This window comes from Somniosus microcephalus, chromosome 2 (genome assembly GCF_052327205.1).
Source record: "Somniosus microcephalus isolate GS21.2 chromosome 2, FLI_Smic_1.0, whole genome shotgun sequence".
In the NCBI taxonomy this organism is placed as follows: Eukaryota; Metazoa; Chordata; class Chondrichthyes; order Squaliformes; family Somniosidae; genus Somniosus; species Somniosus microcephalus.
In genome coordinates, this window is record NC_140988.1 from 225082111 (window position 1) to 225109434 (window position 27324).

A 27324-nucleotide genomic window follows, 5' to 3' on the forward strand; every position below is an offset into this window, starting at 1 on the left:
TACTAGTCCTAGCCCTTTTCGGGCTACCCTGGATCAGGTGTATTCCCCAGACGTTCACCTTCAACTAAAGTTAGAGATAGCCGAATTCTATAAGACGCTTTATTGGGACTAAAGGTCCAGTCTATCTCTCTAAAGGAAAGGAATGACTTGAAAATGTTACCATCTTCCAGATAGCCCTTTTAATAAGTTTAACTAGACTGTATCCTTCTGGATATTATGAGGGTCCGGAAAACACCCCTAGAACTCTACAACTCCTCACCAAAGAGTGTACAGAGATTGAGTTCATGAGTTTGATACAGAAGTACTCTGTGAGACAATTCTAAAAATATATAGATTTATTAAAGAACCGACATGTAGTTAACAGCTGGTGATTCAATCACAACTTTAACAGTTTAAAATACAAATAGCTTACATTTCTTATTCTCAGAGATCCTTATCCTCAAATCTTAACTTCATTACATTTTTACATTTCTACTTATTTTTAATCCAGGATATCCACCAAAATCAAATAAAAGTAACTCTTGATCCCCAAGATCAAAAAATTAAAAACTTACAGAGCCTGCCTCTGAAGTTGTGAATCGCTTGCCCTTTCCAGCGACTTCTGACTTTCTATCTGAAAGTTCCATATTTTATATCTTTTTTGCAGTGGTCATTCCTTTGAAGGTTTCTGCTGATGTAAGCTAATTACCTCTAGTCATTCTTTCTGTTGACTTCTTTCTAATCTTACTGTCAGTTCAGCTGTTAACTTTCAGAATCCTGCCTGCTGTATAGGTGTTAAAAACTTATCATAAAAAATGGTTATAACAGATTTATCTCTTTGATGCCATTCTTACGAGGGACTTCAATTCAATTCTTAATATCACCTTTACTGGTTAAAGCAGACGTTGTGTCTCCTAACTGTTCCATTTTCAATATAAAAACCATGTGATTGCTTGGTGTCATCTATTGATATCATATTTACAAAGTCTTCTGTTTGTACCTTTTACAATAAGTAAATCAAAAACACTTCAACCGAGTACTTGATTGTTTTCCTATTTATTTCAATTGGTTGTAAGCAGACTTCTGTCTCCTTGTTCTAAGTTTAACATAAAACTATTTTACGGCAGGTATTTCTTTTACTTGATGTCATTTTTTCAAAGGCACATGTTTTTTTAAAATTTATGTGATGCTTTCTGAAGTGTTGGTTTATAACACTTAACTTGGGCATTGCTATTGTGTTTTTTCCAAACTGCAGACTTCTTGGAAACTCCAACCCTTTGCTTCAATAGGGCCATTGTTTTAGTATTAACAACCAATTCCCATTTCAAAAGCTTGTATGGTGTTTATAGCTTTGTGTCAACAACCCTTCATCTTATCTCAGAAGCCTGTATTCTGTTTACAGCCTTTGGCCTAGAAATTCAGTATAGCCACGTTTGGGGCACTACAGCCAGGCATTCGCTAAATTTTGTGCCCGGCGCAACTTAGCGCCACCTTCGCCGATATTCAGTTGCATCACCCCAAGAGGTTGCTGCTGCGCTAAAGCAGGTGATGCATGACTATCATACGGTGCTAAGCCGGCAAGCCGGGGCGCTACCACCGAGGGTGGGCGCAGCACAGGTGTGGCGAGTTGCTGATTGAAGGCAGACACGCTGGCGCCGGTCAGCTCGTAAAGGGGGAGGGTGGATTTGTTTGGCTGCCATGCCCTGCACACTGCAGCCCTAAATCAAGGCCTGAACATAACTGCTTCAACAGTTCAATGCCCACGACTATGGAGAAGGCTAGGGAGCGAGCGCAGTGCTTCAGCGAGGGTGCCCTGAAGGTACTGGTTGGCGCAGTGGAGCGCAGGCAACTTGTCCTCTTCCCTGATAGTGGCAGGAGGCCGCTGCCCAGCGAGTCTCGAAAAGCCTGGAGGGAGGTGGCAAACAGGGTGACCTCCAACAGCATGGTTGGCAGGACTACTGTGCAATGTAGAAAAAAGTTCAACGACCTCACTCGGGTTGTCAGGGTGAGTGCCCTTTCCAGTATCCTCCTCATCCCTGCATGTGCACCTCACTTTATGGCCAAAGGGACCTGAAAGCCCTAATGCCCAGCCCTCATCCAGCAGCTATGGGACTGTCATGAAAATCACTTGCACATTAGGCACTTTACACACTGTCAGGGCTATTCCACCATGGGAGGCAGTGCAGGCAAGATGAGGGCTTCACACTGTTAGGGCTATTCCATCATGGGAGGCAGTGCAGGCAAGATGAGGGCTTCACACTGTCAGGGCTATACCACCATGGGAGGCAGTGCAGGCAAGATCAGGGCTTCACACTGTACTTAGAGGCTGTCCTTTCTCTTGCAGGGCAAGCTGGCCCACAACCAAAGACAGCAGCGACAGGCCGGGGGAGGCCGTCCTGACCTCAAACAGCTCAGCGACCTGGAGCAGCTTGTGGAGCGCATTATGGTAGGCCGGCTGATTGGCCCCGTCGCCAGTGGAGATGCCGACCCTGTTCTGGGCCCCAATGGTAAGGTCATCACCTTTTTGACCTCTCTCTTTCCACTTGCGCCTCACACCAGCATCCTTTGCCACTATCGAACCAATGCAGTGCATAGCAGCACTCATGCCTCCCTCGCTGCGGCCCTGTCCTCACTCTAAAGCAACTCTTGTGTCTCCCTGCTTTCAGATGGTGAATCGCCAGGTGAGGAGGCGGGCCCTCAAGCTGGCACTGTGTCTGATTCTGAAATCGAGGAGGAGGAGGAGGAAGCCGGCCCATCAGTGACACCCTCAGCCGAGGCAGCCCATGGCCATGATGGGGACACGTCTTCCCTGGAGGGGAGCAGGGGGGAAGGGTCTGAGGAGAGTGAAGCTCCAGGGCCCAGTGGGCTGCAGCAACATGGGAGGGGTGGGGAAGCTCGTCGGCCTTCTCCCGGAGGGAGAGTCTGGCCTCGAGTCCTGCTACGGTGAGTGCAGAGGAGGTGCGGCTCCTTGCTGAAATGGGCACCCAGGCTGAGCGCAGGCACACTGAGCTCGTGGCAAGGATGCCTGACTCCATAGAGTCACTGGCAAGGAGTGTACAGGAATTCGGGGCAGCACAGGCCAGTAGTCTGCAGGACTTCACGGCAGCACAGGCCAGGAGTCTGCAGGACTTCACGGCAGCACAGGCTAGGAGTCAGCAGGACTTTGCTGCCTCACAGGCGGCTTCCAGCCAAGTGCTCAGTCGTGCCGTGCATTCACTGGCTGGTGTGATGCAGACCAGGGCCACACGGGCACTAACTGCTGCCACCCTCGCTGGATTGGCCAGGCATCGATGGGGCCCTCTCCGTGCCGCAGCAGCCCAGCAGTCTGTGCTTCAGCAGATTGCTGTGCATGCTGCAGTGCTGGCCCATGCGAGTGCCAGTGTATCAGCAGACCAGGGAGTGCCTGTGCTCTGTCAGGTTGGCAGCATTCCTGCAGGCAACACTGTCACTCCTCCACTGCAGCTGCCACCACCCGTAGGACAGACTGCTGCCGCCCAAGCAGAGTTGGAGCAGTCAGCAGTCGGCCCCTCCAGGCCCAGAGCTGGTCCAGGCCGACCCCCAAGGGCATCTGCCATCTCACCATCTGACCCTCAACAGCCTTCCCCCAGCCTTGCTGCAGCCACTGGGGTCCCATTGAGGAGGAGCTGCAGGGCGCGAAGGGGCCACTTACGGAAGCGAGGTGGATCACTCTCGCAGGGGAAAAAGTAGAAGGTGTGGCCAAAAGTTTTTTTTATATATGAGGCTGAGAAGGTTTTTTTATATATGAAGGCCGAGACTGCTGTGTTTTTTGATATATGAAGGCCGAGACTGTTGTGTTTGTTTTTTATAAAGGCCGAGGATCATGGTCATTTTTGTTTAACTGCTTTTTGCATTTTCTGAAGGTTGTGAGAGCCAGTTATGTCTCTGACTGTTTTTTGGGGTTTTCTCTGAATTAGTTTGTCATGCGGGAAGGGCACAGAGTTTGCACAGTAAAACATTTTCTTTAATCGCATTGTCCATGTTTGCTTTTGGAAGTACAGGTAGACTACCCTTTATCCGAACTTCCGAAAACCGAAACCCTCTAAAAACCGAAGGTTTATTCGTTCAGCGTAAGTCGTGCGCACGACCCCCCGCGGACCCCCGCTGGCCCCGACCCCCGCCGACCACCCCGCCGACCCCCCCGCCGACCCCGACCCCTGTGGACCCCCCCGCGGACCCCCGCCGGCCCCGACCCCCGCTGACCCCCCCGCGGACCCCCGCCGGCCCCGACCCCCGCCGACCCCCCCGCGGACCCCCGCCGACCCCGACCCCCGCCGACGTACGCTGAGCGTCAGCGTAAGTCGTGCACACGACCCCCCGCCGACCCCCCCGCGGACCCCCGCCGGCCCCGACCCCTGCCGACCCCCCCGTGGACCCCCGCCGACCCCGACCGTAAGTCGGCGGGGGTCGGGGTCGGCGGCGGTCCGCGGGGGGGCTCCGCGCCAGCGGGGGTCCGCGGGGGGTCGGCGGGGGTCGGGGCCGGCGGGGGTCCGCGGGGGGTCTGCGGGGGTCGGGGCCGGCGGGGGTCCGCGGGGGGGTCGGCGGGGGGGGTCGGCGGGGGTCGGGGCCGGCGGGGGTCCGCGGGGGTGCCGGCGGGGGGTCGTGTGCACGACCCCCCGCCGACCCACCTTCCGAAATCCGAAATTCTCCGAAAACCGAAACACGGCTGTTCCCGAGGTTTTCGGATAAAGGATAGTCTACCTGTATTTGTTGCCTTGACCGGCTGAGGGCTTGCGGAGCGGCTACATTCACCTTCTTTCATTGCCACAAGCCATTCCCTGAGAGGGGGCCTAGAACCGAGTTGCAATAAGCGGCCAACGGACGGCCCTTGCACTTTGTGCCTCCCTCCCGTGTTGGTGCTCCTCCTCCTCCTCCTCCTCCTCCTCTGGTGGTCCTCCAATGTCTGCTGGCAGTGGCTGAGTCCTGCAGATTGCCAGGTTGTGCAACATGCAGCACACTACAACGAAATGGGAGACTCGCTCAGGCGAGTACTGTAGGGCTCCCCCGGAACGATCCAGACAGCGGAACCGTTGCTTGAGCACGCCGATTGTGTGCTCAATGATGCTCCTGGTTGCTTGATGGCTGTCATTGTATCGCTCTTCAGCAGTGGTGGTGGGCGCACGGAACGGGGTCATCAGCCAGGTGCACAAAGGATAGCCTTTGTCCCCGAGAAGCCATCCTCGTGGGTGAGCCTGGGCTTCGAAAATGTCTGCCACAGAAGTCTGGCGCAGGATGAAGGCATCATGGCTGCTGCCTGGAAAGCGAGCATTGACAGCTAGTATGAGCTGCCTGTGGTCACACACCAACTGCACATTGAGCGAATGGTAGCCTTTCCGGTTGCGGTAATACTCGGCATTCTGTAGATGTGCCCGCAAAGCCACATGCGTGCAGTCAATGGCACCCTGCACCATGGGGCAGCCTGCTAATACTGCAAATCCCATTGCACGCCCTTGCTGCTTGTCCAGGGTCATGGGGAAGGAGATGAACTGATGTCTCCTTCTGAAAAGGACATTGGTCACCTGGCGGATGCAGCAATGTACCGCAAACTGGGAGATGTTGGCAATGTCCCCAGTAGCGGATTGGAAGGAGCCGGTGGCATAGAAGTTGAGAGCCACCGTCACCTTCACTGCCACCGACAGAGACGTTCTGCTCCTGAGCTGTGGCTGCAGATCTCTGCGAAGCAGGTGGCAGATCTCAGTGACCACCTCCCTCCTGAATCGCAGCCTCCAAACACACTGCTCCTCAGACATGTTCAGATATGAGAACTGCTGGCGGTATACCCTGGGTGGGTAAGGCCTCCTGTGCTGATGCCTGTTGGCCCTTCTCCATCTGGCCATGACTGGCACTCTCTCACGGTGTCTCTGAGCCCTTTGAATGCAATTCAGTAAGCCAACATTTCCACCCATTGCAGCCCCCATTATATGTTTCGAATCAAGGCTATGGCACTGAAAGTTAAATCCAAGTGCAAAGCTCTGGCCTGAAGCCAGAAGTACCTGTACGATTGTTGAGTCAAACCAAAAAGCTCTCCCCCTTTGTCTCTCTCCAAATATCCGTCTCTCACAAAGAAGGATTGGAACAAAGTGGCTGCCACTTATACTGCAGGAGGAGTCCCCTTTAATTAGCGCCCCCCGCAGTGACTTGAACCATTCCCCTCTACCAGTCGCTGGGGGCGCCAGGCGCACAGAAGGGTGGCGCCACTGAAGTTCCGGTTCGGGGCGCACCAAGGGCGTTGCACCATGAAATGACGTCAGGATCTGCGTGCGCAGCTGACCGGGCGCTGCGGTTTTGTGCCACCGCTAAACCTTGAGTGAAGTTCGCGAGAGGCGCAGATCGTGCCGCGCTGGGGCGCTAGCCGCTTAGCGCCCCACTTCTCCTCCTCCTAAGGCGCTAGCGGCTGGTGCTAACAACTGAATTTCTAGGCCTTTGTCTTTGAGGCTTTTGGATTTTTAAACCCAGTTTTCATGTTTTAATAAAGTCAGAATTCTATTCATAGGATGGTGTATTTTTCTGAAATATGGCTATTCCTTTACAATATGGCAGAACATTTTAATTGCGATGAAGTTGAACTGAACATTTTTCCCCTTTCCTCCCTCCTCCCCAAAAGGCATTGAATCATCCCGAGCTTAAATTCCACAGGCACTTAAAACCCACTGAAACCTTGCCCTTCTCTAAGTATAGAAAGTGAGTGCTGTGGATTATTCAGTCATGAGAAGCATCACTGCCAAGAGGTTTTTGTAGGTTAAAAATATCAAAGGATATGGAGCAAAGGTGGGTAAATTGAGTTGAGGTACAGATCAGCTATGGCAGAACAAGCTCTAGGGGCTGAATGGCCTACTCCTGTTCCTCTGTAATTGTAGCACCCCACTGCTGCCCAAGATAAGATCAGCTAACTCAGCCTAAAGCAGGGATTGATCCTTGGACCTCAACACTTGGATGTCTCAGTAGCACATTAAGTAATTAATTTACCCACTATGCCTTAGGGGAATCTGTTATTAAAAATATCTATATTTTGTGAATTTATGTGCTGATGAAAGCAAGTCATGTTCCTGTTGGAGAATGGAACATATTCCCATTTCAGACACATAACAGATAATTTCTTGCTCTTGCCCTCCCAACAGGAATCTGCATTTACGAGGAGCATAGGTCAGACAATCAGGGCTATGATGTTATAGCCAGGGGCGGATTGGTCCCTCTGAGAGGGCACATGATTCTTCGGGATTTTCATAGAAAAAATGGGGTGGGAAGGGCGCCGATAATACAACACTATGGAACCAAGCACAGTGGCGCTCATACCACCAGCCCACCCCTGGTTATAGCCATATTTCTGTGGCTCCTCACTGTCAGTGCAGATCATGGAATTACCCTATGGTGTTGGTCTCAAGTACTCCCAAGTCAGGTGTAATACAACAAGCTACAAACTAAAATTTCCAACTACTGAGTGCCAAAAACGTGCCTCAGTGTAGCCACAAAATGAGCGAAGAGTGAAGTTTCTATTTTCCCAGGGCTGCTATTATTAGGCAAATCCTGAATGAGATGTTCAGTCATGTCAGCCATATACTTAAGGCATTACATTACAGAAAAAACATAAGTGACCATCTGCGTACATCACGTGATCCTCAGCAAAAGCCCTGTCTATCCTTGAATCCAAGTTTTATGCCCTGTTGCCATGAATACAGTTGCTCCAAGTTAGATATTCTTCAGTTATCTTCAGAGTGACTGAGTTGTGTCTCCTGGTAACTACAGAAGGAGGTGCACAGGTAGTGGGAGGCCAGCAGTCAACACTTTCTGAATGCCTTTGAGTTCACATTCCTGAAGCTCTGTCTTACCAGCTTGATAACAGCCCCAGCAGTCATTAGCTTCCACTTGCATTGACCTGAAATTGCAACTAATACCTCAGCCTTCAGTGCAGTATAAATAAGGCCATAATATATTCTTTTTCACTTTTCTCTCATCTTTTCTCTGTAGTCATCTTCCTCTTTACTTTGTCTTCACTTTTTTTTATCTCCTTCTCTACTGATGATGGTCGGAAGCTCAGCCACTTCGCTGTTCAATCTGAAGGGAATTCTAGTGCGTTTCCTTTCCTGCCTCTCTTGAAGTTGCTGTTGACATCCAGTCAAGTTGGGAATTCTCCAGAACAATTTATAAAAATATAAGCTTGGTAGCGGAATTCTTCTTATTGGGGATATTTGCATGGTCCAAGGGTGATCCTACACTACACTGTCAATTTCAGAGAAATAGAAAGTTCAGAGGGGAAGTGAAAAAGAAAATAAGAGGGGCAAAGAAAGAGTATGAGAATGGATTGGCAGCTATCATAAAAGGGAATTCAAAAGTCTTCTATAGGCATATAAATATTAAGCGGGTAGTAAGGGGAGGGGTGGGGCTGATTAGGGAACAAAAATAGACCTACGCATGAAGGCAGAGGGCATGGCTCAGGTACTAAATGAGTACTTTGAATCTGTCTTTACCAAGGAAGAAGATGCTGCCAAAGTCATAGTGAAAGAGGAGGTAGTGGAGATATTGGATGAGATTTAAAAAATTGATAAAGAGGAGGTACGAGAAAGGCTCTCTGTGCTTAAAGTTGATAAGTCACCAGGGCTGGATGGGATGCATCCTAGGATGCTGACGGAAGTTAAGGAGGAAATTGCGCAGATACTGGCCATAATCTTCCAATCCTCCTTAGATATGGGGGTGGTGCCAGAGGACTGGAGAATTGCAAATGTTACCCCCTTGTTCAAAAAAGGGTGTAAGGATAAACCCAGCAACTCGGACCAGTCAGTTTAACCTTGGTAGTGGGGAAGATTTTAGAAATGATAATCAGGGACAAAGTTAACAGTCTTTTGGACAAGTGTGGATTAATTAAGGAAAGCCAGTACAGCTTTGTTAAAGGCAAAGCGTGTTTAAATAACTTGATCGAGTTTTTAATGAGGTAACAGAGAGGGTTGATGAGGGCAATGCGGTTGACGTGGTGTACATGGACTTCCAAAAGGCATTTGATAAAGTGCTACATAATAGGCTTGCCAGCAAAGTTGAAGCTCATGGAATAAAAGGAACATTGGCAGCATGGATATGGAATTGGATGAGGGAAGGAAATCTGCTGTCCTTACCTGGTCTGGCCTATATGTGACTCCAGACCCACAGCAATGTGGTTGACTTTTAACTGCCCTCTGAAATGGCCTAGCAAGCCGCTCAGTTGTAATAAACTGCTACAAAACACAATAATGAGAATGAAACCGGACGGACAACCCGGCACCGGCTACAGGCACGGCAACGGCACACCCAGCTCAGTAGACCCGGCAAAGTCGTCCTCACCAACATCTGGGGACTTGTGCCAAAATTGGGAGAGCTGTCGCAACAGCCTGACATAGTCATACTCACAGAATCATACCTTTCAGCCAATGTCCCAAATTCCTCCATCACCATGCCTGGGTATGTCCTGTCAGGACAGACCCACCAGTGGTGGGGTCACCGTGGTATACAGTCGGGAAGGAATGGCCCTGGGAGTCCTCAACATTGACTCCGGACCCCATGAAGCCTCATGACTTCAGGTCAAGCATGGACAAGGAAACCTCCTGCTGATTACCACCCAGCGCCCTCCCTCAGCTGATGAATCAATACTCCTCCATACTGAGAGTAGCAAGGGCACAGAATGCACTCTGGGTGGGAGACTTCAATGCCCATCACCAAGAGTGGCTCAGTAGCACCACTGCTGACCGAGCCGGCTGAGTCGTGAGGGACATAGCTGCCAGTCTGGGCCTGCGACAGATGGTGAGAGAACCAACACGAGGGAAAAACCTACTTGACCTCGTCCTCACCAATCTACCTGTCACAGATGCATCTGTCCATGACAGTATTGGTAGCAGTGACCACCGCACAGTCATTGTGGAGACAAAGTTCCGTCTTCACACTGAGGACACACTCCATCGTGTTGTGTGGCACTACCACCATGCTAAATGGGATAGATTCAGAACAGATATAGCAGCTCAAAACTGGGCACCTATGAGGTGCTGTGGGCCATCAGCAGCAGCAGAATTGTATTTCAGCACAATCTGTAACCTCATGGCCCGGCATATTCCTGACTCTACCATTACAATCAAGCCAGGGGACCAACCCTGGTTCAATAAGGATTGTAGAAGAGCATGCCAGGAACAGCACCAGGCATACCTAAAAATGAAGTGCCAACCTGGGGAATCTGCAACACAGGATTACATGCATGCTAAAAAGCTGAAGCAGCATGCTATAGACAGGGCTGAGCGATCCCACAATCAACAGATTAGATCAAAGCGCTGCAGTCCTGCCACATCCAGTCATGAACGGTGGTGGATCACTAACAGCTAACGGGAGGAGGAGGCTCCATGAATATTTCCATCCTCAATGATGGTGGAGCCCAGCACGTGAGTGCAAAAGACATGGCTGAAGCGTTTGCAACCATCTTCAGCCAGAAGTGCCGAGTGGATGATCCATATTGGCCTACCCCTGAGGTCCCCACTATCACAGAAGCCAATCTCCAGCCAATTGGATTCACTCCACGTGATATCAAGAAATGGCTGAGCGCACTGGATATAGCAAAGGCTATGGGCTCCGACAATATCCCAGCTATCGTGCAGAAGATTTGTGCTCCCGAACTAGCCGTGCCTCTAGCTCCCACACTTCGGGCCTCACCCCTGCCCCTCCCTCCCGGAACAACGATAGTGTTGTGTCTGGGTATAATAAGATACAGACTGCAGCAGAAACGGTACAACAGGTGTTTACTCAACGTGGCTCACAGTTGAACTGACTGTACAGATTACTACTCAGTGCTATATACAGGTGTGGTCACTGCCGGTACTACAGTATACATGAGCTGTAAAAAGTAGTTCCCCCCCTTAAAGGTATATACATTACAGATAGGGTTCCCCTTGTCCTCACCTTTCACCCCACCAGCCTCCACATTCAACGGATCATCCTCTGCCATTTCCGCCACCTCCAAATTCATCTCACCACCAAACGCATCTTCCCCTCCCCTCCCCTTTCAGCATTCTGTAGGGACCGCTCCCTCCGAGACACCCTAGTCCATTCCTCTATCATCCCCAGCACCCCCTCCCCTTCGCCTGGCACCTTCCCGTGCAAGCGCAGGAGATGTAACACCTGCCCTTATACCTCCCCCCTTCCCACTGTCCAGGGCCCCAAACACCCCTTCCAGGTGAAACAGCGATTTACTTGTACTTCTTGCAATCTAGTATACTGTATTCGCTGCTCCCGATGTGGTCTCCTCTACATTGGGGAGACCAAACGCAGATTGGGTGACCGCTTTGCGGAACACCTGCGTTCAGTCCGTAAGGGTGACCCTGAGCTTCCGGTCGCCTGTCATTTTAATTCACCGCTCCATTCTCACTCGGACCTCACTGTCCTCGGGCTCTTGCATTGTTCCACGGAACCTCAACGTAAACTCGAGGAACAACACCTCATCTTCCGATTAGGCACTTTACAGCCTTCCGGACTCAATATCGAGTTCAACAATTTCAGTTCATAACCTCGGCCCCTCTTACATTTTTACTTATATTTTTTATCCACACCTTTGTTTTGGCCTTTCCCACCCACCCCCCCTTCTCTCTTTTTTCTCTCTCTCTCCCACATGGCAGCTGTCTCCCATTCTGCCAGAACATTTCACACCTAATCTGAGCCGTCTTCTGTCTCCACCTGTCCTATCACCATCTCGTCTGGTTTTGAATACCTCGTAATGTCTCTTCTCTTTTGTTCTCTCCCAGCCTGGCCTCTCAATCTATTTCATTTCCTGTGCTTCTTTAGTCTTGACAAAGGGTTTTCACCCAAAATGTTGACTCTATTTTCTCTCCACGGATGTTGCCTGGCCTGCTGAATTTTTCCAGCATTTTCTGTTGTTATTTCGGATTTCCAGCATCTGCAGTATTTTGCTATCTTACATTCCCACCTAGTTTTTTATCATCAACAAACTTGGATATATTACATTTGGTCCCCTCATCCAAGTCATTGATATAGATTGTGAATAGCTGAAGCCCAAGCACTGAACCTTGTGGTACCCCACTAGTTACAGCCTGCAAACCCAAAACTGACCCATTTATTCCTACTCTCTGTTTTCTGTCTGTTAACCACTCCTCAATCCATGCTAATATATTATCCCCAATCCCATGAGCCCTAATTTTTTTAATAACCTCTTGTATGGCACCTTATCGAATGCCTTCTAAAAATCCAAATACACCACATCCACTGGTTCCCCCTCATCTATTCTGTTAGTTAAAACCTCAAAAAACTCTAACAGATTCGTCAAACAAGATTTCCCTTTCATAATTCCATGTTGACTCTGCCCAATCCTATTATTATTTTCTAAGTGCCCTGTTACCACATCCTTAATAATAGATTCTAGCATTTTCCCTACTACTGATATCAGGCTAACTGGCCTGTAATTCCCTGTTTTCTCTCTCCCTCCTTTCTTAAATAGTGGGGTTACATTTGCTACCTTCCAATCTGTGGGAACCGTTCTACAATCTATGGAATTTTGGAAGATGACACCCAATGCAATCACTATCTCTATAGCCACCTCTTTCAGATCCCTAGAATGTAGGCCATCAGGCCCAGGGGATTTATTAGCTTTCAGTCCTATTCATTTCTCCAGTACTATTTTTTTACTAATACTGATTTCTTTCAGTTCCTCATTCTCGCTAGACCCTTGGTTCTCCTTTATTTCCAGGAGGTTTTTTGTGTCTTCTTCCATGAAGACATACACAAAGGCCTCAATTTTAGTGGAGGAAGCGGGATGGAGTCGGGTTGCCTGGTGGACGGGTTTCAGACCCGCTGTTGATTTCAGCCACTCCCCGTGTCCCATTTTGACTTAATTGGTCCAATTAGTTGCGTTGCACGCGCTGCCTGTTGCAATGAGTTGCACGAGTCCGTTGGTCTGCACTGATGAGGTCTCTGCTGCACTTGTTTTTAAGGGCTCCATGTAGCCTCAGCCTCTCATTTCTCGTTGCTGCTGTTGGAAAGGGCCAGGATCACCATGAGTGCTGCCACAGGGAGGTTCCTTCCTCTTGTCACCTCAGTCCATCCTGGCATCCTTCTAAGATTCACCTTTATGGATTCTTCACACTCACTCCATCACTCTCGCTGAAACTCCACTTGTGTCCCTCTTTGCCGGAAAAGATAGCCCACAATAAGGAGAGAGCCAAGACAGGAGGAGGCACACCACCACTCACCACATTAACTCAAGCTGAGGAGGCTGCTCACGACATCATGGGAGGCGGCGAAGGGCTGGAAGTGGGGGACGGAGAGACGGGCGCACTAGAGGGGGCTGGTGACAGAATGCATTTTCACCCCTCGCTTTTACAATTCCTGATTGAATGCAATGGCATATATTGCTCAGTGATTGACTTAAGATCATCTGCACAAGTCGATGTGTCCGCTACCTCCAAATCGGATGTCTAACTCATGCCTTTACTCTCCCACAGGACCATCGAGAGCCCCCCTCCCCACTGTCCAAGAGGAAGAGCCAAAAAATAACAAAAAGATTGATTAAGAAAGGGAAGATAGATTATGAAAGTAAATTAGCAAAAAATATAAAAACAGATAGTAAGAGTTTTTATAGTTATATAAAAAGAAAAAGGGTGGCTAAAGTAAATGTTGGTCCCTTAGAGGATGAGACCGGGAAATTAATGGTGGGAAATATGGAGATGGCAAAAACACTGAATGAATATTTTGTATCAGTCTTTACAGTAGAGGACACTAAGAATATCCCAACACTGGACAAACAGGGGGCTAAAGGGGGGGAGGAGCTAAACACGATCAAAATCACTAAGGAAGTGGTACTCGGTAAAATAATGGGACTCAAGGTGAATAAATCACCTGGGCCTGATGGCTTACATCCTAGGGTCTTGAGGGAAGTGGTGGTAGGGATTGTGGATGCATTGGTAATAATTTTCCAAAACTCCCTGGACTCGGCAAAGGTCCCGGCAGACTGGAAAACTGCTAATGTAACACCCTTATTTAAAAAGGGCAGTAGACAGAAGGCTGGAAACTATAGACCGGTTAGCCTAACATCTGTGGTAGGTAAAATTTTGGAGTCCATTATTAAGGAGACAGTAACAGGACATTTGGATAATCATAATTTAATAGGACAAAGTCAGCATGGTTTTATGAAGGGGAAGTCATGTTTGACAAATTTGCTGGAGTTCTTTGAGGAAGTAACATATAGGGTGGATAAAGGGGAACCAGTGGACGTAGTGTATTTAGACTTCCAAAAGGCATTTGACAAGGTGCCACACAAAAGATTATTGCTTAAGATAAAAAATCACGGGATTGGGGGTAATATTCTGGCATGGATAGAGGATTGGCTATCTAACAGAAGGCAGAGAGTTGGGATAAATGGTTCATTCTCAGACTGGCAATCAGTAACTAGTGGTGTTCCGCAGGGGTCAGTGCTCGGTCCCCAACTCTTTACAATCTATATTAATGATTTGGAGGAGGGGACCGAGTGTAACATATCAAAGTTTGCAGATGATACTAAGATGGGAGGGAAAGTAGTGAGTGAGGAGGACATAAAAAACCTGCAAGGGGACATAGACAGGCTAAGTAAGTGGGCAGAGATTTGGCAGATGGAATACAATACTGGAAAGTGTGAGGTTATGCACTTTGGCAGGAAAAATCATAGAGCAAGTTATTATCTTAATGGCAAGAAACTGGAAAGTACTGAAGTACAAAGGGATCTGGGGGTCCTGGTGCACAAAACTCAAAAGGTTAGTATGCAGGTGCAGCAAGTGATTAAGAAGGCCAATGGAATGTTGGCTTTCATTGCTAGGGGGATAGAATATAAAAAGAGGGAGGTATTGCTTCAGTTGTACAAGGTATTGGTGAGACCGCACCTGGAATACTGCGTACAGTTTTGGTGTCCATGCTTAAGAAAGGACATACTTGCTCTCGAGTCAGTACAAAGAAGGTTCACTCGGTTAATCCCGGGGATGAGGGGATGGACATATGAGGAGAGGTTGAGTAGATTGGGACTTTACTCATTGGAGTTCAGAAGAATGAGAGGCGATCTTATTGAAACATATAAGATTGTGAAGGGGTTGGATCGGGTGGATGCGGGGAGGATGTTCCCGATGATGGGTGAAACTAGAACTAGGGGGCATAGTCTTAGAATAAGGGGCTGCTCTTTCAAAACTGAGATGAGGAGGAACTACTTCACTCAGAGGGTGGTAGGTCCATGGAATATGCTGCCCCAAAAAGCTGTAGAAGCTACATCATTACATAAATTTAAAACAGAAATAGACAGTTTCCTAGAAGTAAAGGGAATTAAGGGTTACGGGGAGCGGGCAGGAATTTGGACATGAGTCTAGGTTCGGATCGGTCATGGCCCTGTGGGTAGCGGAGCGGGCCCAGGGGCCGTGTAGCCTGATCCTGCTCCTATTTCGTGTGTCTAATTCTGTTAGATTCAGGAGATGGTTCTGTGATAGTGGATTGGCGGTTAGGATCAGATCAGCCATGATCTTATTGAATGGCGGAGCAGGCTCGAGGGGCCGATTTGCCTACTCCTGCTCCTATTTCTTATGTTCTTATATTCTTATGTTCTTATGACTCCTCAGAGGAGCCTGCAGCCCCTGAGGGAGCAGTGTCACCATTACTCAGCGCACCCAGCGCCAGCATAGATACGCACACCTCGGTGGGTCTTTCGCCACAGAGTAGTGTTGTCACCTGGCGTATCACAACTCACAAGTGAGCATTGGCAGATGGTGGAGACAGAGACAGCAGTGGACAGTCCTTGTTGGAGGTCGCAGGATGTTCATAGTTCTGCTCAGCTGCATGTGGACCCTGTGCCTCTGAGGCCATCCAGAAAGAGAGCGGTGCTGGAACTCCAGGAACAAGTGCAGGAGTCTCTGACAGGGTTTGCATGCACGGTAATGGCAAGTGTGGAGAGAATCGAGGAGTCCATGTCAAACATGAGCACTGCCTTTGTGGAGGCAATGGTGCAAGAACGTTCTGCCAAAGAGAGGGTGGCAACCTTCTTGGAGGACATAAGTCACCACACTCAACAGAGCATGGTGACTCTTCTAAATAGATGGTCTGCTATGGAGGATAGATGGGCATCTATTGAGGAGAGACACCATAGGTACGTGGACATCCCTGTTATGAGGGCTGTCAGCTGGGTGGGCGTGTGTGCTGTGAGGAGGATGCTGAGAAACTCCAGTATGATTTGGACAGGTTGGGTGATTGGGCAGATGTATGGCAGATTCAGTATAATGTGGATAAATGCAAGTTTATCCACTTTGGTGGCAAAAACAGGAAGGCAGATTATTATCTGAATGGCAATAGATTGGGAGAAGGGGAAGTGCAACGAGACCTGGGTGTCCTTGTGCACCAGTCACTGAAGGTAAGCATGCAGGTGCAGCAGGTGGTTAAGAAGGCAAATGGTATGTTGGCCTTCGTAGCAAGAGGGTTTGCGTACAGGAACAAGGATGTCTTGCTGCAATTGTCCAGGGCCTTGGTGAGACCACACCTTGAGTATTGTGTGTAGTTTTGGTCGCCTTATCTGAGGAAGGATGTTCTTGCCATGGAGGGAGTGCAACAAAGATTCACCAGACTGATACCTGGGATGGCTGGAATGAAGTATGAGGAGAGATTGGGTCGATTGGGCTTATACTCGCTGGAGTGTAGAAGAATGAGAGGGGATCTCATTGAAATATAAAATTCTAACAGGACTAGACAGACTAGATGCAGGAAGGATGTTCCCAATGGCGGGGGAGTGCAGAACCAGGGGTCACAGTCTAAAGATAAGGGGTAAGCCATTTAGGACAGAGATGAGGAGGAATTTCTTCCTGTGGAACCTGTGGAATTCTCTACCACAGAAGGCAGTGGAGGCCAGTTCATTAAATATATTCAAGAAGGAGTTAGATATATTTCTTAAGGCTAAAGGGATCAAGGAATATGAGGAGAAGGCAGGGACAGGGTACTGAGTTTGGAGGATCAGCCATGATCTCATTGAATGGTGGATCAGGCTCAAAGGGCTGAATGGCCTACTCCTGCTCCTATCTTCTATGTTTCTATGTATGGGTCCTCATGGCCCCACTGAGGTGCAGCAGGTTGCTCTCCAGCCACTTGCTAGCAGTGAAGTGTGGGTGACCCATGAGAGGGATGTTGGTGGCAGACAACAAGGAAGTGTGGGCTCACACTCCCATACCACTGCGGAGCCCACAGTCAGAGCCCCAGGTTCCTCACCCAACTGAGATGGCCGTCTCAGCACCTGCACAGCCACAGGAAGAGCAAACTGTGGAGGAGCCCTCCCAGTCTCACAAACCCATAGGACACCCGCCAAAGACATCTAAGTAGGCGCAGCACCAAAGTGAGCAAGGTGCCTCTACATCTGCTAAAGCCACAGGGGAAGCACCATGTAGGAGCACTCAAGAGGAAGTTAAAGCACTAATAGTCAGAAGGGTAGTCACTTGGGTGTTTTATAATGTTGTTAGATATCGAATTCATCCTTTTGTGGTGTAATTAAACAGAAGTGATTGCAAAGATTTGAGGTTCTGGCCTATGTGCTCTGGAAAATGAAAGCTCAAGAGTGAGGGCTCAAGGCTAATTCCATTTATAATGATGGTGGTCAGAGTTAGCGGTCACCACTGTTTACTGGACAGATGATGCATGAGGTTTTGAGAATGTCGGCCTTATATTCATCTCCATCTGCCAGCCACCTGTGCTTGAAGTGTAAGCTTACGTGAATCTGGCATGGATGAGTGCTTCCCTTGCCAGACTGCCAGCAATGTGGTCGTGTGCGACTGCATTGGCCACATCTGCCTCGCAACGTGTGGCTCCCCGTCCTCCTCCTCATCCTCCACCTCATGCTCCTCCTCATGCTCCTCCTCATGCTCCTCCTTGTCCTCTTCCTCGTCCTCTTCTTTCGAGGAGTGTGTGTGCTGAACCACTTATTCATTCGGCAGCACTAAACCGCGCTGCTGTGCGATGTTGTGCAGAGCACAGCAGACCACAATGATTCTGGACACCCTGGCTGGTGCATACCAGATCTGTCCAGGCATCAGAAGCGCATTTTGAGCAGCCGATGGTTTGCTCAATGATGCTTCTGGTGGATAATTGACTCAGATTGTAGCGCTCCTCAGCCTCGTTTGTTGGCCTGCTCATTGGTGTCATTAGCCACTTTTTCAGGGGATAGCCCTTGTCGTCAAGTAGCCATATGCAAAGTTGGGTTGGCGGATGGAAGAGCTGAGGCACAGTAGACTGGTGCAGGATGAAGGAGTCATGGCAAATGCCAGGGTACTTAGCACAAACATGCATGATGATCTTCCTGTGGTTACACACCAGCTGGATATTCAAGGAGTGGGTTGACAAATACAGCTGGGTTGTGATGGGGGGCCCTAATGGCTACATGTGTGCAGTCCACAACACCCTGTACCATTGGCAAGCCTGCCATATCGGCAAAGCCAACCGCACGCGTGGTTACACTTCGGCCATCAGAGGAGAAGTGGATGTAATTGTGGGCCTTTGCAAAGAGGGCATCGGTGACCTGCATGATGCAGGTGTGAGCTGCTGCCGATGCGTGCAGCTGATCCCTGGAAGGAGCCTGAAGCAAAGAAGTTGAGGGCGTGGTGACTTTGACAGCCACTGGTGAGGAGTGTCCTCCCGCTCCTCTGTGCTCCAGGTGTTGGTGCAGCATTGCGCAGACGTCAGTAACTACGTCTCTCTAAAATCTCAGCCTCCTTTGGCACTGCTGCTGAGTCATGCTGAGGAAGCTGATCCTCTGCCTGTGAACCCTGTGTTGGGGGTATCTCCTGTGGCGAGGTGCAGCTCTGTGCTGACACCCTCCATCCTGTGTAGCATCAGGTAGGTGAGAAGGAGGTTGGCGCTCCTGGTGCTGGTGCTGCTGTTGTGGCTGTTTGTGGTGCTGCCCCGGCTGCTCTTCCTCCGAATCTGATGACCAGGATTAGAGGATATAAATGGTTCCCATACCATTGCTATAGATTTGAGTTGAGGCAAGAAGCTTGCAAGCGCACGGTCAAAGTGGCCTGAGATTATTCCAATCAGGTCACACTTCAGATGGCTGTCAGCTTGAACAGTAATAGGGTCAGTAGAGTTGCAAAATCGTATCCCAAACCTCCAACAACAAAGTTGCAGCATTTGAATGTCAGCCATGTTGCAGGAGCCCTTTTAAGCAGCTGCAGCAAATGACAACAAATCATGTGATGTAAGAAAAAGGAGACTTACCATCAAGTAACTTTAAAGTAAGCTTTAAGTAACTTATAAACACACTATATACACACAAGAGAGGTCTTTACCATGCCTCTGGTAGAAGCCTCTTACAATACTGAACAGACCAGTATTTATACCAGTCCAACAGGAAGTGACATATGACAGGAAGTGAGGTATGTACACAGTTCATAGTTCATAGTTCATAGTTCACAGGAAGTGATGACATAACTTCCCGGAAGTTATCATTTTTATCACATTCTTCCCTCCTGCAGGATTAGGAGGCTGTGGTCTACCTTTTGGTCCGCAGCCGCCGAACAAGGAAGAGTCGCACCCGTTTGGATTCCTGTCGTAGAGGGTCGCTGGTCCGCTTACATGCGGTTGGCCATTGGTCAGAGTTTGTGTGGCCTGGATTGCCCTGTGAAGGGTCGGGGAGATCATGGCTTCGAGTACGAGCCCCAATAGGTTCAAAGTCGGACTGCCTCTGTTCAGAGGGAGGTGCAGAGCTGGTCTGTGGCGGATCAGTACTTTCATGCGCGGTACTGGGAGGGTCGCAACCTTGAGCACGGGGTTCTACCGGCACCAAGCTAGTTGGTGTCCGATCAGGATCCTGGAGAGGGGTACCCGATAGGTCCCAAGAGTTTCCTGGTGAAATGCCATCACCCGATGTCCCACTAGGTCCTGGTGGGCAGGGAGCCAGATCCCGTAATGATACGGTAGATTCTCGGCCGTCGGAATAGCGTATGTTTGCATAGGTGGGGTTGGCATCGGTTAGTTCGACCTCGTCTACAAGAGGGTCATTTTTAGACGTCCGAACGTATCTTCGGAGTAATACAGGTCCAGGAGTAGTTAGCCATGACGGGAGTGATGTCCCATGAGATGAGCGACGCTGGAATCCAAAGAACTGCTCATGAGGTGTAGTATTTGTGGCTGTAGAAAGCAGGGACCGTATAGAGTGCAATGCATCCGGAAGCACTGTTTCCCATTGCTGGTCTGGTAGGCCCCGAGATCTTAAAGCGAGACGTACGGAATTCCAGATGATACCGTTATACCTCTCTACCTGCCCATTTCCGATGGGATGGTATGGTGTTGTTTTGCTTGTAGCAATTCCCCGTTCTGAGAGGTAGTCCTTGAGTTCCCTTGACATAAAGGATGGACCCCGATCTGAGTGAATATAAGCCGGCATGCCACAGAGAGAAAATACCTGCTCAAGGCAGCAGATTACTGTGGACGCCAGCATATTGGAGCAGGGGAAGGCAAACGGAAAACGTGAATATTCGTCGATCATGGTGAGCAAATATGTGTTCCGAGTTGAAGAGGGCACTGGGCCCTTAAAATCGATGCTAAGTCGTTGCATCGGTTGGGTTGCATGTATGAGTATACCATCTGAGGGGCGGAAGAACTGAGGTTTTAATTCCGCACAAAGCCGGCATTCTGAGCATATTTTCTTTACATCTCCAGTGGAAAAAGGGAGATTCCGTGATCGTACGAAATGTAGCATGCGCGTAACGCCAGGATGACACAAACCATTGTGGACATCCATGAGAGTGGAGGATGACATAGTGGAGCAGAATGCCCGTGTGAGGGTGTTCGGGGCCACATTCTCCTTGCCAGGCCGATAGAGAATGGTATAACCAAAAGAGGCCAGTTCCATCCTCCAAAGTTGTATTTTATTATTCTTAATTTTGGTTCGTTTTCGATTATCGAGCATGAAGGCGACTGATCGTTGGTCCGTGATCAATGTAAAGTGCTGGCGAGCTAGAAAATGGTTCCACTTCCGTGCTGCCTCTATGATGGCTGTGGCTTCTTTCTCAACCGGAGGATAATGTAGCTCGGCACCTTGTAAGGTCCTGGACATAAATGCTACAGGATGACCTTCCTGATTCAGAGCAGCCGAGATCGCCACCTCTGAGGCATCACATTCAACCACGAAAGGGAGATTCTCATCAATGGAGTGAAGAGCCGCTTTCTCCAACTGTTTTTTGAGAAGGTTAAAGGCTGCAACAGCCGCTGTTCCCAGTGGAAATGATCTAGCATGCAGCAAGGGTTGGATTTTGTCCGAAAAATGAGGAATCCATTTAGCGTAGTATGCAAACAGACCGAGAGCCCGACGTAAAGAAGTCGGATTCTTAGGTGACGGGAGCTCTTGGAGCGGGCGAAGTCTTTCTGGGTCTGGCTTAATGATACCATTGCCTACGCAGTAGCCAAGGATGTTGATGGTCGGTTGCGACTCAACAGATTTGGATTCATTCAGGGTCAAATTACGGCGATGGAGGGCATCCCGAAATTTTTGGAGGTTGGAGTCGTGTTCCTGTTGATCGTGACCTGCAATGGTAATGTTATCAAGATAGGGAAAAGTGTCCCTTAGGTTTTCCTGCTTAACCAGGCCATCCATTGCCCGTTGAAAGACAGCCACTCCATTAGTAACCCCGAATGGGAGGCGACGAAATTGGTACAGCCGTCCATTAGCCTCAAAGGCTGTGTACTGCTTATCTAAGACCTTCAAGGGTAACTGATGATAGGCACTTTTTAAATCGTAAGTTGAGAACACTTTGTATTCGGCCAGTTTATTAACCATATCATCAATGCGTGGCAATGGGTAGGCGTCCAAGTCGGTATATTGATTGATGGTTTGCGAATAATCGATGCATAGTCGCTGTTTGTGAGGTTTTAGAGGGTTCTTGACAATGACGACTTGAGCCCGCCAGGGCGACGAACATGGTTCAATGATATCCTCTGCTAGAAGTCGAGAGATTTCAGCCGCAATAAAAGATTGGTCCTCCTGATTAAAGCGCCGCGATTTCGTTATTATCGGTTGGCATTGAGGCGGAATACTGGCAAATAATGAGGGTTCATCAAGTGAAGCTGCTGATAATGCACAAAATGGTAATTTAGACGGTATATTAGAAATAGTAAGTCCGGGTTTGGATCCACCAAACTCAATGGTGAGTTTCTTATGCTGTTTTTGGAAGTCCAGCCCTAAGAGGAGATCACTACGTAAGTCCTTGAGCACCGAAAGTCGGGTGGAGGGATACATACGACCATGAAGTGTCATATCAACAACACAAAAGCCGGAGATTCTGGTATTAAGTGATGACTGGGCCATCGCAATTGCCTGGTCCGATGGGAAGACATGTAGTTTCAATTTCGCAACAATCTGTTCCTTAATGAAACTATCAGTACTTCCTGAGTCAATTAAGGCATCTAAGGTATGCCCTTTAATTGAAATTTTTGTGGCTGCATGAGACAGGTTCTGTGGGCAAGCAGCTGTAATTGGTGTCGTTGCACAGAGAGTGGCTAAAACTCTCGGTGTGCTTCTTCGGGAGAGAGCTCGAGAGGAAGCTTGATAGGTCCTAGCTGGAGCATCTTGATAGGCCCTAATTGGGGCAGTTTGGTAGGCCTTAGCTGGATTGGCCCTCGTAGAGGCCCTTGATAGGCAAACTTTAGCAAAGTGTCCTTTTTTCCCGCAATAACTGCAGATTGCATTGCGAGCAGGGCAGGTTTTCCTAGGGTGAAAAGCATCTCCACAAAAGAAGCGTTCCTTCCTAGATTGCCAAGAGGCTGCTAAAGTGGGGTCGTCCTCCTCTTCTTCATCAGAATTATCAGAATTAGATTCCCCCATGATAGGGTTCACCTGAGACCGCTTGAATTGTCTGGTTGCAGCTACAGCAGCAGATCGAGATCTGGGCAGCTGATAGAGGTCTGCAATTCTCTTTGCCAAATCCAGTGAACAAGCTAGGTCAAAAGCTCTTTGTAGCTCAAGTGTTTTACTTTCTAGTAGACGCTGGCGTATAAATGGAGAGGCAATCCCGCAGATGAAAGCATCACGAATCATTTCTTGGCGGTACAGCTCAGCTGAGGCTGCCTGAAAGTTACAATCTACGCTGAGCCTGCGAAGTTCTTGCAGGAATTCGTCAATTGATTCCCCTGGCCCTTGTCGGGCTGTGGCCAGTAGATGTCTAGCATAGACCTCATTTGGGGTCTTCGCATACAGTTTCTTAAGTGCCCGAATCACCTCTTCGTAATTATCCCAGTCATCAACATATTCGAACACTTTTGGGGTCACATAATTGACAAGTATCTTCAATTTAGCAGGAGCATCCGCTTTACATTCATCCAGAAAATTCTCAAAAGTACGATACCAATGCTTCCATACCCTGCCAGCTGCTGGTGTATTCGGGTCCAAGTCCAGACGAATAGGTCTAAGGATTTTCTCCATGATGGGTGGTTCCCTGGATCCTTAACTTCCGAGTTTGTCTGAAGGTCTAGTATTTGTCAGTGTAAATACTAAGTTACTTAAATTGATGTAAGAAAAAGGAGACTTACCATCAAGTAACTTTAAAGTAAGCTTTAAGTAACTTATAAACACACTATATACACAAGAGAGGTCTTTACCATGCCTCTGGTAGAAGCCTCTTACAATACTGGACAGACCAGTATTTATACCAGTCCAACAGGAAGTGACATATGACAGGAAGTGAGGTATGTACACAGTTCATAGTTCATAGTTCATAGTTCACAGGAAGTGATGACATAACTTCCCGGAAGTTATCATTTTTATCACATCATGTCCTCGAGAAACCCGACTCATTGCAGCTGGCATGTTTCTCGGTAGACGGGAAACAGGAGCCAAAAGCACCAAAATCAGAATTGCAGATTAAAATAGAGTTAGCAAGGCACTTAACAGGCTGTTGACTGCCTTAACTGCCTGTTCCACCATTTGGTGTCGGGTCAGTTCGGGAGTGGCTGACCCGACACTTACAAAATTAGTGTGGGGGTGGGTTGGAGGTGGGTTCACAGCCAACCGGCATTTTTTCCAACTTTTGCTGCTGACCCGCCTCCAAACCCGCCCTCTGAGCTCCATTAAAATTGAGACCAAAGTATTTGTTTAATTTCTCAGCCATTTCCTTATTTCCCATTATAATTTCACTTGTCTTAGCCTGTAAGGAACCCATGTTTACTTTCACTAATCTTTTCCTTTTACGTACCAATAGAAGCTTTTACAGTCTGTTTTTATGTCTCTCGCTAGTTTACTCTCGTATTCTATTTTCCCCTTCTTTATCAATTTCTTGGTCCTCCCTTGCTGAATTCTAAAATCCTCCAAATCCTCAGGCTTACTACCTACCTTAGCCAACTCACCTCTCATGCCTTTGTAGTTTGCTTTGTTCAGGTTTAGGTCCCTAGTTTCAGACTTAACTAAATCACTCTCAAACTCAATATAAAATTCGATCATATTATGATCACTGGTCCCCAGAGGCTCCTTTACTACAAGGTTATTAATTAACCCTGTCTCATTGCACTGTACTAGATCTAAACTAACCAATTCCCTCATAGGTTGCTTGACATACTGATCTAGAAAACTTTCTTTAATGCATTCCATGAACTCTTCCTCCGCAGTATTTCTGCAAACATATTTTGGCCAAATGGTCTATAATTCCCTGGTTTCCCTTTCTTGTCATTTTTAAATAATGGAGTGACATGGGCAATTTTCCAAACTAAAGGGACGATTCCTGAATCTAGAGAACTTTGGAAGATTATAGTTAGGGCATATGCAATGTGCTCTCCTACTTCCTTTAAAGGCCTGGGATGGAAACCATCTGCTCCTGGGGATTTGTCACTCTTTAGTGCCATTATTTTCTTCATTACTGTTATTTTACTTACGTTAATTTTATTGAGTCCCTGTCCTCGGTTCAATATTTGTTTCCTTGGGATTTCCGGCATACTATCCTCTTCTTCTACTGTAAATACTGATGCAAAGTAATTATTCAACATGTCCACCATTTCCTTATTATCATTGACAATCTCACCGCTTTCAGTTTTTAAAGGACCAACATTGCTCCTGAGTACCCTCTTTTTCCTAATGTAATTGTAAAAATGCTTTGTATTGATTTTGATATCCCTTGCAAGTTTCTTTTCACACTCCCTTTTTGTGGTTCTTACTATCTGTTTTGTGACACTTTGCTGTTTTTTGTATCTTTCCCATTGCCAGGATCTGTGCTTTTTTTTTGCATTTTTGTACGCTTTTTCCTTTAGTTTTATGTTGTCACTTATCTCTTTAGTCGTCCATGGCTTCTTTTTTTGGCAAGTAGAGCTCTTGCCCCCTCAGGGGTATAAACTGGTTCTGTATCACATTAAATTCTTTTTTAAACATCTCCCACTGATCTTCTGTTGTTTTACCCATTTACCCTAGCCTGTCCTTCAGCTCTAATGTTTACTCTCATGTTTCTTATTTCTCGCTCCTGGTTTAATTGCTTTACATCTTTTAGTTTTCCCTTTACCTGTAATGCCTAAAGCACAATTTCTGAATGTTACGCTACTCTCTTTCCTTTCATTTGTTTTTCAGCTATTATTTGTACTATAATTCTCCTCTGAGCTCTCTCCCCCATTTACTAGTTTAAAGTCCTTGTGACTGCCCTATTTATCCTTTCCGCTAGGATCCTGGTCCCAGACTGGTTCAGGTGGAGCCTGTCCCAATGGTACAGCCCCTTCCTGTCCCAATACTGGTGCCAGTGCCCCATGAAATGGAACCCCTCTTTCCCACACCACTCCTTTAGCCACGTGTTCACTTCCCTAATCAGCTTATCCCTACGCCAATTTGCATGCGAATCAGGTAATAATCAGGAGATTATAACCCTTGAGGTCCTGTTCTTTAATTTAGCTCCTAGTTCCTGGTACTCCCCAAACAGGACCTCTTGCCTACTCTTCCCTATGTTGTTGGTCCCAACATGGACCACAATGACTGGATCCTCCCCCTCCCTCTTCAAAGCCTTTCAAGCCAGTTTGACATGTCCCTCACCCTGGCACCAGGTGGACAACTTACCATGTGGGACTCTCGATCTTGCTTACAAGGGATGCTTTTCGTCTCCCTAATTATAGAATCCTCTACAACTACCACAATCAGGAAATCTTTTCATTGCATCCATGCCCCCCAGTTGGCAGAAAATGTGTACATGAGCAAAAACTTTTCACACAGGGCCTTTGATTGACATGAGATGACAATCATACATGCACAGCACTCACAGAATATGGGAGGTTTGGAAAGCCAGTATTTCCCGCAACATGAATCGTTGATGCCTCTTTAATTTGGGCCATTTTTGTGCTGTGGGTTCATGCCCAATGGGAACTATGATAGCCCCCTCTTTCATGCAAGACGTTTATAGCCAGTAGAGAGAGGAGACTCATCCCAACAGTCTGAGCTGGATTTCAACCAGGTCCTAAAATTGAAAATTCAGGCATAGAAATTTGTGAACGCCACAAAAGCTGCCTGTGCCACTGTGGGCGAATGTTAATGCCCGCCGAAAATGGTGGCGCTGGCAGGACCGACAAATTGGCACTGGGGATTAATTAACATTAGCCCAGCACTTAACTCACTGTGCAAAGCCATCCTGGTGGCACTGGTCCCAGCAGGAGGCCCCAATGTAGTGTGGCCATAGTGTCATTGCAGCTAGAACAGCCTGCTCTGAAAACAAGGCTGTAATTCCATAAAGCAGTGTCAGTTTCTCAAATGGAAACTGCCTTCTTAAATGAAAAAAAAATTAAAATAGGCAGTTTTTAGCCCTTATAGCTCAACTGCCTTCTGAAAAAAACATAACATTAAACAGAATTCCCTAATGGGAATCTTCAGCTCTTAAAGTGAAATTCCCTTCCACAACAAAAAAAATGGGAAAAGTGCTTCAGCACTAACACAAATGGCTCAGCAAGCCAGGGAAGGGGCACCGAGGGTCTTGCACACAGCACTCCAACTTTGTGCAAGGGATTCACACTGTAAGAGAGGTCCTCTACCCACAAGGACCAGGAGGCCCTCCAGAAAGAACAATGTGGGCCCACATCACAGAGGCCGTCACTGCCAGCAATATTGTCCCCACCACCTGGCTTCAGTGCCCAAGGAAACTTCATGACCTCAGACCGGAGGAGGAGGAGGAGGAACAACAACAACGCTGAGTTTTCAGAGCGAACTTAGGACTGTTTAATAGTAGTATTATGAGTTGATAGCTCCTTCCTTTGACAATCAATAAATGCACACCTTAGCCCAATAGATCAAATCACATCTCATTCATTGGGGGTTGATTTTAGCTTTTCGTGGTGGTGGTGTAAAACAGGCGCTATCAAATCGGCCACCGATTATACACT